This window comes from Eptatretus burgeri, chromosome 12, assembly GCF_056783735.1.
Source record: "Eptatretus burgeri isolate ZD-2024b chromosome 12, Ebu_testis_v1, whole genome shotgun sequence".
Classification (NCBI taxonomy): Eukaryota; Metazoa; Chordata; class Myxini; order Myxiniformes; family Myxinidae; genus Eptatretus; species Eptatretus burgeri.
Window position 1 is genome coordinate 74,345,644 of NC_140972.1, and position 14,127 is coordinate 74,359,770.

A 14,127-nucleotide genomic window follows, 5' to 3' on the forward strand; every position below is an offset into this window, starting at 1 on the left:
AGTCCGAGCAGTGTCAATGACACTCGAAGGAGACTTTTGCCGATGTAATACAAAGATTTTGTTGAAGACATCAGTTGCTTACCCCACAGGTTTGTCTCAACCCCTATCATCATCAGGTTACGTGACCACTCCAGACCACTTTGTCCGTATGTGCTGCCATGTTTTAAGAGAGGTGCTTTGGGACTCTTTATTCCATAGCTTCACTAACTTGTCCAGAGAACTCAAAAGGAACAGTTTGTCAATGTGAGAAGACTACTTTTTTTTTTTACTGGTGACCCAACCATTGCGGAATGTGAGGGACAGTAACACTGATGTATATATTGTTACGAATTTGGAATTTGATTGCACACAACATACAGGTTCCTTTAGTCAGCTATGTCGATAAGTGCATGTTCCCTAGATAGCTCACCTTACATTGTTTAAATGTTTAGAAATCGATTAGATGCGCTGCGGATCGATTTAATAGTTAGGGAACAAAACAATGGAGACGTCCCTCCCCCTCTTCTGCGAAGAGGAAGCAGAACACTGCCGTCCCGTGATTCATGATGTCAACAACTCCCTCCCACCCGTGGTTTAGCGAGGGATGGGTCACGAGGGCATGAGTCACGCCGGGCGTGGGGGAGGGGGGGCGGAGAAGGATAAGGATGAGATCTTTCTTTGTTTTTGAGTAGTTAGCTTTTTGCTTCGGCGGAGAGTAGTCGCTCAGCAGACCTTCGGCATCTGCTTGGCTCAGTAGACTTCTTGGAGAGCTGCTTTTTTGGGAGTGAGTTGAGCTGGTTGCTCGGCTCGAGCTGCGAATGGTGGCTTCTTCTTCTTGGTTCGTGGAGCTCTTTGTTCTCTATTTTGGTTCCCGGCTCGGTGCGACTCATCGACCTCTTCTTGGAGGTGGTTCCTCGGGGAAGCGACGCATCAACGGGAAGGATCGGCGCCTCGTCTCACCAGCACGTGTTGAGAAGCGCAGGAGGATTCGTGGGAGCTCGGGAAGGATCGCGGCTCACGGCGATTGGATCCAGCTCGCACTCGCTGGAGCCCGGGTCCGAACAACTTGAAGACCACACGAGGTGGAGAGGTTCGAGATAGGCTCTGGGTTTCAGCTCACCTGTCCTCCGAGCTGGAGCTCGTTATTGAAGGCCTCTGCCACCATTTCGTGTGTGTGTGTGTGTGTGTGTGTGTGTGTGTGTGTGTGTGTGTGTGTGTGTGTGTGTGTGTGTGTGTGTGTGTGTGTGTGTGTGTGTGTGTGTGTGTGTGTGTGTGTGTGCGTGCGTATATCCGTGAGCCCGTCAAATAAGTAGGAAACTGTTAAGTGCTTTGTGTGCTGTAAATGTTTGCATCGCATTTCGTAAAGTCGGTATAGTTCCCCATTATTATTAATAAATAACCCAATTGTTTAATGTTTTCAGCTCGTCGCGTCGATTCTTTCATTGACTGAGCATTTCGTGTGTTGGGAGTTAAAAAGCCGTTGGTTTGCCGTAAAAGGGGGACATTTGGACCGACGGTTCTCGGCGATTAAGCCACTCGGAATCGCGCACGGGACAGGCTCGCCTCGGCGGTTTGTTCCGTACGAGTTCCGTCGAGGGTGGAATACCCCGGTAGTTGGATCACGTGGGTATTTAGGTACATTGAAGATTGGCAATCGACCCTACCCCACGTGATCTGCCGATTGGCGTATTTCGGTTCTTGTACAAGGACCCGTCGCTCGGAGTTATCCGGGCGGCGATCGATATTCCGGGCGATCGGTCGGGCCGACTCGACTTGCGACTCCGTTCAGAGCGGTCGGTTGGCGGCAGACCCCGGCACCGTAACAATTGGTGTTCAGGAGTGCGATATGGCCCCCTCCACCTCCGTAGCAAAATTCACGGAGTCGGGTCAGGGGTATACGGAGCAACCCCCACCCCCCCCCCCCCCCCGTGTCCCGAAATTACGAGCGTTATAAATTTTATTCCCAGCACTCAAAATGTTCAGCCAAGGTGGGTAGTGAGGTGGATGTAGAGTTAATGGAACCAGAGGCTCAGGGCGAAATCACTATGCAGGACACTCCCGTTATGCAGAAGAAACCCGTACCAGAAGGTTGGGAGAGGGGTCAAAGCCGTTCATCTGGTTCGTTTTATTATTATAACCGCACCACGAATAGGAGTCAGTGGGAGCGGCCAGGACAGGTGACAATGCAGCAGGTTATAGAACTCGCGCAAAGAATAAACGCCAAAATGGAGAACATGAATGCCAAAAAGGAGAAGGTGAATAATGATATGCGAACCCAGCGGGGGCGAAACGCAGAGCATGGGGCGGAATCGCCAGGCTGGGCAAAAGGCAGTGACGGCAGTGGCGCGCGACGAAGCACGGACAACGGTGTGCAAAATGGCGGCACCACGTGGCGATACGATGGAGCCAGCGAGGAGGGGTGCAACGACTGTCCGGCCCGCGACGGAGACGGGTGAGGACAAAGTAATTCGGGAGACGCGTTGGGCGAGACTCGTGGAGGTGACGGAGAAAGTGACGGTGACAGAGAGTGAAAAATTAAATGGGGTGACTGAGACGTGTAGGGAGAGACACGTGGAGACGAAGGAGATAATAAAGGAGGTAGCGGTGACAACAACGGAGACGCAGGAAATAGAAATAACAGAGACATGGGAGATAGAGGAGAGAGAGGGGTGAATTAGACGACACAAAGGACGAACACACACACATGGAGGTAGTGCAGGACAATTGGGGCAATCTGGTAGAATGTCCCGTGACCCGGTGCGAGCAGCAGGATGGCCTCCTTCAGGAACGAGGGGAGGGACTGTGCCCCCTTGAGGCGGATCGCGACGAGGAGAGTCCAGTCGAGCCTTGCGAGGTGGAGGGGGGAGTGCTGTGAATGGGTTAGATGGAGCTCCCACATGGAGCTTGGGGGAGACCGGTATGGAGACCCCGGGAGCGCTTGAGGTAGCGCAAATCCCCAGCGTGGTTGTCCAGGTGTGTGTGGTTACGAGTGTGGTGAAATGCATGCTGGAAAGCACGCATTGTGTGAGTGAAACCCCGTGTGTAAGTGTTATGGCATGTGTAAGCGATTCCCCGTGTGTGAGTGAAACCCGGTGTATGGAAGAAGCACGATGCGTGAGTGAAAATGTGTTTAAGGGAGAAGCGCCGTGTGTGAAAGAAACCACGTGTGTGAGGTCGCGGTATGAAAGAGAAATGGCGGTTGGTATGCGAGATGGCACAACCGCATGTCCGAGTGCCATGGTGGAGTGTGTGAGCGGCAAGGCACATGAGAATGTGCACGTGAGAGTGCGACAAAGACGGTGCCTAATGGAGGACAAAGGCCGAGTAGCGGCCGTAGCTATTTTGGGGACCGTGCCGGATTGGCACAGCAGAGCGCACGCATGCTGTGCTACGCACGAGGCCACCACGTGCGCGCCTGCGTGAGTTAAATCTGGTCCGGAAACGTCCGCGGTGGATACAAGCCAATCCCGCGGGACGGACAGAAGGTAGGCTGGATTGTGAATTTGATTCGGACGGATTCTCCAAGCAAGTGTGTGTGTAAAGCTCCATGTGGCCTGCGTCGCACGTTCTGTTCGCAGAACGTGCGAAGCGGTTTCCCCGATGCGCTGAGCATACCGCGGCTTGCGCGAGAGATCATGCAGGTTCGGGGTGCGAATGACGTCATCGGAGATTCCACGGCACGGGTTACGGACGAGCAGAGCACATGTGCTCGCGTGGGGAAACGCGAGGTTTGCTTTGGATGCGCAGGGTGACGTCATGGCTGCAAAGTTGAAATTCGGCAGAAGGGAATCCCTGCCGGATGTGACCGTCCAAGGGGACGAGGTGCGCGAACAGCTGCCATGATGTCACAGGCAGGTTGCGAATTGCCGCGCTGGTGTGCGCAAGGAAAAAAAAAGCAAGCCTCGCCACTTCGAGTGGACACGAGCCCCAGGCAGCGGGGTGGAAGACCCCCCCTGCGAGGGGGCACAGGAACTACTAGTTAGGGGGATGGGTTAGCGAGAGTTAGACCGGCCTCATGGGGCAGGGACAAGGCCTCATGGAGCCCGTGGAATGAATTAGTTAGAGGGATTTCAGTTTAGATTTAGGAAATGGGAATTTTTGGGATTTTTGGAGACACGGACAGACATGGAAATGTGTAGAGGGGACGTAGCTTAGCTAGGTAGAGTAAATGGAACGTGCATGAGTTTTAAGGGATGACGAGGGAGCACGAGTTAGTCAGGGGATTTAATTAGGAAGAATGGCAGTGTGGAGTGTTGGTGTGAGTGGAAAAGAGTGAAAAGTGTACAATGAGTGAGTATGGGACAGCGGGCCCAAGTGTGTGAGTGGAGCGAACGTGGTATGCATGGTGCGATGACTGATTGGGGGGGAGGAGTGATTCCCACCTAAGAGACCCCGGGGTCAGTTTAATGTTAGCTAGTGGGTTATTCAAATTTACTAACAGGAGGTCGTTTTGTTGTTGGTGTCGAGAGAAGGCACGAAACCCGTTTGGAGGGGTGCAAGAGTTCGTGGACCGGCTGGGAGCGTGGCTGTGGAAAGGTGAGTTTTGTTTCGTGGGAACCCTGGGCACCGGACTAGTCAGCCAGAGTAGGCCAAGGGCCCAAGAGGGGCCAGGATAGTGTAGTGGGCACGGGCGACCCGTCGGAAATGGGACCCGTAGTGCCAGAATGCCACGGGGGCAGTGTAGTGGGCATGGGCGACCTTCGGAAAGGGACCGGGGCATCAACACGCCACGTGGGCATCGGAGGGGGTCAATGCCAGAGAGGGCAACCCCCCACGTTTATAGAGAGCAGCTAGGCTCGGAGGCAGCCTGCGGGCCTGGGGGTGCCATGGTTAGAGTTCGGCAGAGGGGGAGTTCCTGCCAGTTGAGCCACGCTGCCCAGCCAGGAAATTGTGCGAGGGCACGAATGAAAATTTGAGGGCAACGCCCAAATTTATGATGGACACCAACACAGGCGATGGGAATCATGGTTTTTAGAACCGATAGTTTAAAAGTGTCAGGTGTTTTTGGAAAGCCCCGGGGTAGTTTCAAGTGTAATAAATGTTAGGGTAGTTAGGAGATGTACCCCTTTGCACCATCCATCCCTTCGCTCGTTGTAGGCCGCTGGACTCACCGAGGTAGATTGCTGAACTCTGAGGAGGCCATTCTGAGGCTTCATTGGGCCTCGAGACAGGACGCTAGTCTCTCCCTATTCCCCTCCAGAGAGAGAACGTAGGGGTTGGGAGTAGGCTAGGTGGACATGATAGGCTAGCCGGACAATGATGATAAAGGGGGTTAGGGAGCCGATTATAAAAGGGAAATAAAAATAAAAAGGGGCGATATTTTGTTGTGTTTTGTGGAAATTAAGGGAGTGGGTATGGCAGAGACGGGCAAAGGCGATAGAGTGGGGGGAGACAGTAGGCTTGGTCCGAGCCCGCCTTCAGAGCGGCCGGCACCACCGCACTCCCTCCAAACCTGATGGAACCACACCAGAGGCTGGCCAGCTTCACCTGCCGGCCTGTTGTGGTGCAGCCACCTGTTCTGCATGGACTTGCCTTGCCATGCCTCATTTGCCTGCCTCTGCCATGACCCCATGCCTGCGAGTCCTTGTTTGCGTTTGCCCCTGTGTCCATCCATCACCATGTGCACCAGGAACATCCAGTTTTGCAAGGACTGCCCTGCAGGCAGCCCGTGCATCCATCATGCTCATTTGTGTTTTGCGACCATCTCCATCCATTCCCCTGCATCAATGAACTTTGAAATGACTTTTACCTTCTCCCCTTTCACAGATCACAAGTCCTGGGCCATGGTTTAGTAATGGATAAGTCAAATGAAAATTGTATATACGTGGAACCTCACCTGCATGTTTGTTTTAGCGCCGGCAATTTTAGTTAAGTTGTCCGAATGAGTCTGTGAGAGTTTGTTTAGTTAGTTACGCAGCGCATTAGGTTATTTATTTTTGGGACACGTATAAAGAAATGTCGCATTCAGGGATCCGAAGCTAGAACGTACTAGGGGAAAACTTACACATGCTGGTCACACGAAAATTTGACGACTCGGGACGAGTCTGTAAAAATGGGAGGGGGTAGTGTTACGAATTTGAAATTTGATTGCACACAACATACAGGTTCCTTTTGTCAGCTATGTCGATAAGTGCTTGTTCCCTAGATAGCTCACCTTCCATTGTTTTAATGTTTAGAAATCGTTTAGCTGCACTGCAGATCGCTTTACTAGTTAGGGAACGAAACAATGGAGATGTCCCTCCCCCTCTTCTGAGAAGAGGAAGAAGAACCCTGCCGTCCCGTGATTCATGATGTCAACTCCCTCCCACCCGTGATTGAGCGGGGGATGGATCACGAGGGCATGAGTCACGCCGGGCACGAGGGAGGGGGGGCGGAGAAGGATCAGGACGAGATCCTTTCTTTGTTTTTGAGTAATAAGCTTTTTGCTTCGGCAGAGAGTAGTCGCTCAGCAGACCTTCGGGTCCTGCTTGGCTTGGGTTAGGGTTGAGGCCTTCGGAAGCTTTTTGCTTCAGCTGGCTCAGTGAGCTTCGGCTGCGGCCTGGCTCGGGAGGAAGCTTTTTGGAGGCTTTTTGCTTTGGTGGTTCAGTGGGCCTTCGGCTCCTGCTTGGCTCGGTAGACTTCTTGGAGAGCTGCTTTGTTTTGGAGAGAGTTGAGCTGGTTGCTCGTCTCGAGCTGCGAATGGTGGCTTCTTCTTGGTTTGTGGAGCTCTGTTCTCCATTTTGGTTCCCAGCTTGGTGTGACTCATCGACCTCTTCTTGGAGGTGGTTCCTCAGGGAAGCGACGCATCGAAGGGAAGGATCGGCACCTCGTCTCACCAGCACGTGTTGAGAAGCGCGGGAGGATTTGCGGGAGCTCGGGTAGGATCGTGGATCATGGCGATTGGATCCAGCTCGCTCTCGCTGGAGCCCGGGTCTGAACAACTTGAAGACCACACGAGGTGGAGAGGTTCGAGATAGGCTCTGGGTTTCAGCTCACCTGTCCTCCGAGCTGGAGCTCGTTATTGAAGGCCTCTGCCACCATTTCTTGGGTGTGTGTGTGTGCGCGCGTACGTGTGTCCGTGAGCCCGTCTAATAAGTAGGAAACTGTTAAGTGCTTTGTGTGCTGTAAATGTTTGCATCGCATTTCGTAAAGTCGGTATAGTTCTGCTCTTACGTGCTTCCCTAGTTCCCCATTATTGTCAATAAATACCCCAATTGTTCAATGTTTTCAGCTCGTCGCGTCGATTCTTTCATTGACTGAGCATTTCGTGTGTTGGGAGTTAGAAAGCCGTTGGTTTGCCATAAAAGGGGGACATTTGGACCGACGGTTCTCGGCGATTAAGCCGCTCGGAATCGTGCACGGGACAGGCTCGCCTCGGCGGTTTGTTCCGTACGAGTTCCGTCCAGGGTGGAATACCCCGGTAGTTGGATCGCGTGGGTATTTAGGTACATTGAAGATTGGCAATCGACCCTACCCCACGTGATCTGCCGATTGGCGTATTTCGGTTCTTGTACAAGGACCCGTCGCTCGGAGTTATCCGGGCGGCGATCTATATTCCGGGCGATCGGTCGGGCCGACTCCACTTGCGGCTCCGTTCAGAGCGGTCGGTTGGCGGCCAACCCCGGCACCGTAACAATATATATATATATATATATATATATAGATATATATATATAGATATATATATATATATATATATATATATAGATATATATATGTATATATATATATATATATATATATATATATATATATATATATATATAGATATATATATATATAGATATATATATATATATAGATAGATATATTGTATGAGTCCCACAGACATCATTTAGTGGTGGCAGTTACTATCTATCGCCTACTGGCATCGCCTACTGACATCTATCACCTACTGAGCTATGCAATGGAGTGAAACAACTTCCTGCACCAAGAGACGACATAATTTTTCATCCTCAGGTGTCCTGAACGTTTGGGGGTGTCCATTTTGTCATTGGGAGGGTGGAGTGGATGGTCATTGTTACTATGATACCTTGGTCATATCCAGATGTTATTGGATGATGGAGAAAACACTACCTTGATAAATGTCAAGCTCTGCGGATATTTTGGCAACCTTCAATGGGTGATCCTCCATGATTAATGCCTCGACTTAATGTTTGTAGGTCATTCACACCTGCCAGCTGTCCTCACCTGAGATTATCTTCAAGGAACTCGTGTCCACGTTTGAAGTCAGTTGCCGCCAAATCTGCCCATTTGGTTTCTGTAGAATATGAAAGGCAGACCTTTGCCAAACATACCCAACATGTGTTTGTGCATTTCTTTGAAGTGGCACCTTTTCATAAAAAAATGATAACTTGATGCTCAAGTTTGTTAACATTCATAATAGTATAATGTCACAAACCTTCTGAATTATACTCTGAAACAACAAACAATATCAAAATATTTGTGGCACTAGGGCTAACATGGCTAATGGATTGATATATGTATGTGATCCATTAGTGCTATGTACTCGATAAGGCACGTATTCATTGTATTATTGTGAACCCTCTCTATTTCCAGGGTGAGTCATGATGTATTAAGAGCTGAGTTGTGTTGTATGCCAGAAATCTATATCGTCAGACCAACCAAGCTCCCAACTCACTGCAAAGGGTTGTGATGGCATCAATAGAGCAAGTACAGCCAGACACAGTAACATTAATGCTCTACCTCTTGGTTTTTCAAACCCGGGGGCACGACCCCAAGTGGGGTCACCGAGCAAATTTCATGGGGTCGCGGACGTCCGCTTGCAGCGAAAAAAAATTGTCTATTTTCGATCAGTGTTCACTTTTACGGGATGTAATATAAACAGTTCGTTCAAAGTATGGGAACCGGCGCAACATGACACTTGGAATGGGATCCAGCCGATGCGCAGGCTCGCTGAAGGGCGGTTCATTTTGGCGGGAAATTAGTGGTTTGATCCACGGCCTCTCAGACTCAGACTCTAACTCTATCATTAACGTCTATTCACGTACGACTCGAGACCTTATTTGTGATGGCAGCACCGGCCACCAGCAAATCTCGAGAACGTTCTTACCAGGATAAATTTCCTGACCTTGGATTTTACTACGTGGTGGATAAAAGTGGGGCACAGAGGCCTCAGTGTGTGATTTGTTTCGAAGTGCTTTCTACGGAGTCTATGAAACAAAATAAGTTGCAGAGGCATTTGACTACAAAACATGCGCCTTATCAGGATAAGGCGAGAGTGTTCTTTGAGAGGATACTTCTTGCACTCAAGAATACGAGTCTTGACAGAGAGGGTACATGCAATCAGACCAATTCTCGGGCATTAGAGGCCTCGTATCGAGTGTCGCTCCATGTTGCCAAGACTAAAAAGCCTCACTCCATTGCGGAAGAACTCGTGCTGCCATGTGCAAAGGACATGGTATTGGGGAGGAAGCGGCGAAGAAACTGGTAGTTATACCCCTCTCTGACAACACCATCCAACGTAGAATTGAAGATACGAGTCTGGACGTAACGGCTCAGGTCGTACAGAAGATCAAGGAATCGCCGTGGCACGCCATACAGTTGGACGAGTCCACTTATATCGCATCGTACGTGCAAGTCATCGTCTGGGTCCGCTTCATCAAGGCTGATAACTTTATCGATGAGCCTCTGCTCATCAAACCATTGGAGGCCACCACCAAAGGTGAGGACATTTTTGGGAAAGTAGAGCAGTTTTATCAGGACCATGATCTGGACTTCGGAAAGTTGCTCGGTTCTACAACAGACTGCGTGCCAGCAATGTTAGGAGTGCGTTCTGGATTCAAGGCTAAATTGCTTGAGGTGGCTCCTCAGACCTCCATGGTACACTGCATGATTCACCGAGAAGCACTCGCCTCTCGTACTTTGCAAGAAACCTTGCAGAGCGTGCTCTCAGAAGTCGTAAAAATGGTGAATCACATCAAATTGAGTGCCCTCAACACTAGGTTATTCAGGATATTCTGCCAGGAGATGGACGCTGACCATAAGAATTTACTATTCTACACTCAAGTCAGATGGTTATCTCAAGGAAACCTTCTGCGCGTGTATGAGCTCAAAGATGAACTGAAGGAGTTCCTACGCACACAAGGGAAAACGGCATGGGTAGCGTTGCTTGAGTCGGACTCTTGGCTGTCAGAACTGTGCTATCTCGTTGACATCTTTGAACCTCTCACTGTCCTCAACCGCTCCCTCCAAGGCAAAGACGCCAACCTCATGATTTTTCACGACAAAATGAGCGGATTTCTGGCGACTCTAAAATTACTGGCAGACAAAGCAGCTGTTAAGCGCTTCAGCCTTTTCCCCCCGTCTGGTGGAGTATCTAACGACGATACTGAGCTCGACAGTCTTTCTGGGGAGATAGCACGTCACTTTTGGTCGCTCATTGAACAGTTTGAGCACTATTTCCCTGAGTTGGATGTGCAGTCCTTTTCTGTGGTTCATGACCCTTTCATGGCTCCACTGGACTCGATTGCTGATGAAGATGATACAGCACAGAAAGAGCTTGTACAGCTCCAGCAGGATTCAGGAGCGCAGGCTCTTGCGCAGACGAATTCGTTGTCGACATTCTGGTGCAAAATGCTGCCGTCGTACCCGACCTTGTCACGGCGCGCCATTAAGGTTCTCATGCCATATCCTTCATCATACTTTTGTGAGCAGTCGTTCTCCACCATGGTGGTGATTAAAACAAAGTACAGAAATCGCCTAGAAATGGAGCATGATATGATCCTAGCATTGTCATCTACTTCTCCACGAATAGATAAGTTTGTTTCTGAAAAACAGGCTCATCCTTCTCACCGATATATCTAAATGTCATTCGGACTAAACTTCTGAAACATTCAACTGTACTATTTGGATACTGTCGGCTATTCTCCATTTACTCATCTCTGAAAACATGACGATGGTGAATAAAGTAAACAGTCAATGTTCTTGTGTCATTTGAAATCTTATCTTGTATATTATGAATTGGGTTTTGAATCTTTTGGGTCGCGCGATGTAGAGAGGTTCTGAAATTGGGTCGCCACTAAAAAAAGTTTGAAAACCACTGCTCTCTCTGGACAACATGTCCACCAGAACTGTCGCCAAGTTTATACAAACCTTCATTACATAGAGCAATCCAACCGTAAGAGATTTGGTGATCTTCCTTCATCCAATGACAAACCATCTTTGCGATCTTCGGTGGGTTTATTTGATTATGCCAGTCACTGCCTCTTTTGTGGCAAGGGTGATCCCCGAGAAGGCAAGAATCCCGATTTGAAACTCATACCCATCAGAACATTAGATTTCCAGGAGAGTGTTCTACAAGTATGTGACAAAAGAAATGATGAATGGGCGAAAACAGTCCAGGGGAAAATCAAAGCTGTCCATGATTTACATGCTGTGAATGCCGTATATCACAGAATGTGCAGCAATAATTTCAGAACCAACAAAGATATTCTTGTAAAATTTCAACAACATGATGATAATACATCTATGAAACGTATGAAACGGGGAAGACATCATGTCATGCAAGCTGAAGCATTTAAAGATGTAATGCATAACTTTGAACACAATGATGATGAACAGACCACCATAAAAGATCTTATCGACAATATGGCAGAGTTCCTTTCAGAATCCAACGTTCAACCATATGGTCACACTTACATGAAAGACCAAATTCAGAAGAAGTTCGGAGATAAAGTCATCATCACAGAGAAGTGCTGCCACCAACATCAGCTGCTGCGGCATACCATAACACTGAACAACAAATTTCAAATATTTTTTTTTACTGGAGATGTGTAAAGTGATTAAGACTAATTTGGGTACGCTGATTTCAAAAATCATAACCGTTTTGCTGTATCACGTCAGGATTTTCAGGAACAGAAATATTCCCATTGCCTAGAAGTCAGGATTTCAATGAAATTTACATATGTCTTTAACATGTCTATTTCGTACAATTGTTGTTAACTTGTGTTGTATTTCTTTCTTTCAGATAAAGATGAGTAGGCGTTCCTGTACCAATCATCCTGACAACTTCTGTTATGTCTGTGGTCAGTATACCAAAAAAGATCAACAGCGAAGTATATCTACAGCAGTGAAAATGAAGGCCGCCTACTTTCACTACTTCGGGTGTAAGGTGGGGGACCAAGAACAGAGCTGGGCACCACACATCTGCTGCACAAGCTGTCACACAACCTTGACTCAGTGGTTGGTGGGCAAGCGCGCGAGCATGCCATTTGCGGTGCCCATGATATGGCGTGAGCCGCAGAATCGTCATGATGATTGTTATTTCTGCTGCACAAGCATCGCCCGCTTCAACAAGAAGAATAAAGGTCACATCAAGTACGCTGACTGCGTCTCTGCTCGTAAACCTGTGCCTCATGATGACGAGAACCCCGTTCCAACACCTCCAGCTGATCAGAACATAGCTGTAAGCAGTGGTGAAGAGGATGGTGATGATGAACCTTTTGAACCCGACACTCAAGAATCACACCTTCTGAACCAGGGAGACTTAAATGATCTTGTAAGAGATCTCTCGCTGTCAAAGACGAAGGCAGAGCTGCTTGGATCAAGGCTGCAGCAGTGGAATCTACTTGAACCTAACACCAAGATATCCTTGTTCAGAGCACGTCACAGAGACTTGGCTGAGTTCTTTGAGATGGAAGACACGATGACATTCTGCAGTGACATCAACGGTCTGTTGAAAGAACTTGGGTGTGATCACGATCCTGCAGACTGGCGCCTCTTCATCGACTCGGGGAAGAACAGCTTGAAGGCTGTTTTGCTCCACAATGGCAACGAGAAACCATCAGTCCCACTGGCTCACGCGTTCAGCATGACAGAGACCTATGAGACTATGCGGCAGCTGCTTGATTCCATCAAGTACAATGACTTCAACTGGCACATCTGCGGAGACTTGAAAGTGGTGGCGCTGTTGTTCGGGCTGCAGTCAGGCTACACGAAATACATGTGCTTCCTTTGTCTCTGGGATAGCAGAGACGACAAGAATCACTGGACGAAGAAAGATTGGGAAGAGCGAAAAGAGCATGTACCTGGTCGACACAACGTGAAGCATGTCGCCCTTGTCGACCCAGCCAAGGTTTTCCTTCCACCACTCCACATAAAGCTCGGCTTGATGAAAAGTTTTGTACGGGCAATGGATCTGAATGGGCGTGGGTTTTTATACCTCAAGGAAAAGTTTGGCAACACCTTGTCGGAGGCCAAGATCAAGGCTGGTGTCTTTGTTGGACCGCAAATCCGACAGATTATGAAGGACGAAACTTTTCCGACAACTCTAAACCCCAAAGAGTGGCAGCGTGGAGGAGCTTCAAAGCTGTGACGGACAACTTCTTGGGGAACGAGCGTGCGGACAACTATGAAGAAACAGTGCAGCAGCTGCTGGAGTCCTTCAGGAAACTTGGCTCCAGGATGTCCCTGAAAATCCATTTCCTACACCAGCACCTGAACTTCTTCCCTGACAACTTGGGAGCAGTCTCGGACGAGCAGGGCGAGCGATTCCACCAAGAGATTTCACTCATGGAGACGCGTTACCAAGGGCGGCACAACCCGAACATGATGGGCGATTTCTGCTGGTTCCTGCATCGTGAAACTGACACAGAGCAGCACAAACGCAAAGCCAAATGCCTAAAGCATTTTTAATTCCATTCTAGTGGAGTTTTTCTGTAATTTCTATAATTTTGAAGCATTCATGATGAAATAAATGAATAAATGAATTTTTGTAAATTTCATTGAAATCCTGACTTCTAGGCAATGGGAATATTTCTGTTACTGAAAATCCTGACGTGATACAGCAAAACGGTTATGATTTTTGAAATCAGCGTACCCAAATTAGTCTAAATCACTTTACACATCTCCAGTAAAAAATTTTTGTTGTTCAGTGTAATCAACGTGTGTACCTTCAAGTTCAGGAGTGGATGGGTAAAGCAGCTGATATGTCACCAGAAGATTGGGGCTGGTACAAACTAGGTGATAAATTGTTGCCCATCCTGACCGACAAAGAACCAACATCATTGCTAGAGGTGCTGAGATGTAACTGTAAATCTGGTTGCAGTACCAGACAGTGCACATGTCGCAAAAATGGACTGGAATGCTCCACGGGTGCTGGCGAGGAGTGTGTACAAATATATCACAGATCGAAGATGACGATGTTGA

General features: G+C 48.7%; 1 protein-coding gene and 1 long non-coding RNA gene across 8 annotated transcripts in view; one reads left to right on the forward strand and one right to left on the reverse strand.

The window, feature by feature from the left end:
- Positions 1–14,127, forward strand: part of LCORL (ligand dependent nuclear receptor corepressor like) — a 238,576-nt gene that overhangs the window by 212,589 nt on the left and 11,860 nt on the right. The gene's annotated exons all lie outside the window — the stretch shown is intronic.
- Positions 1–14,127, reverse strand: part of LOC147015918 (uncharacterized) — a 46,150-nt gene that overhangs the window by 1,895 nt on the left and 30,128 nt on the right. For both annotated transcript variants that reach the window (XR_015049925.1, XR_015049924.1), the window contains exon 4: positions 8,149–8,218. This is a non-coding gene — a long non-coding RNA (uncharacterized LOC147015918). The remainder of the gene's footprint in view (positions 1–8,148; positions 8,219–14,127) is intronic.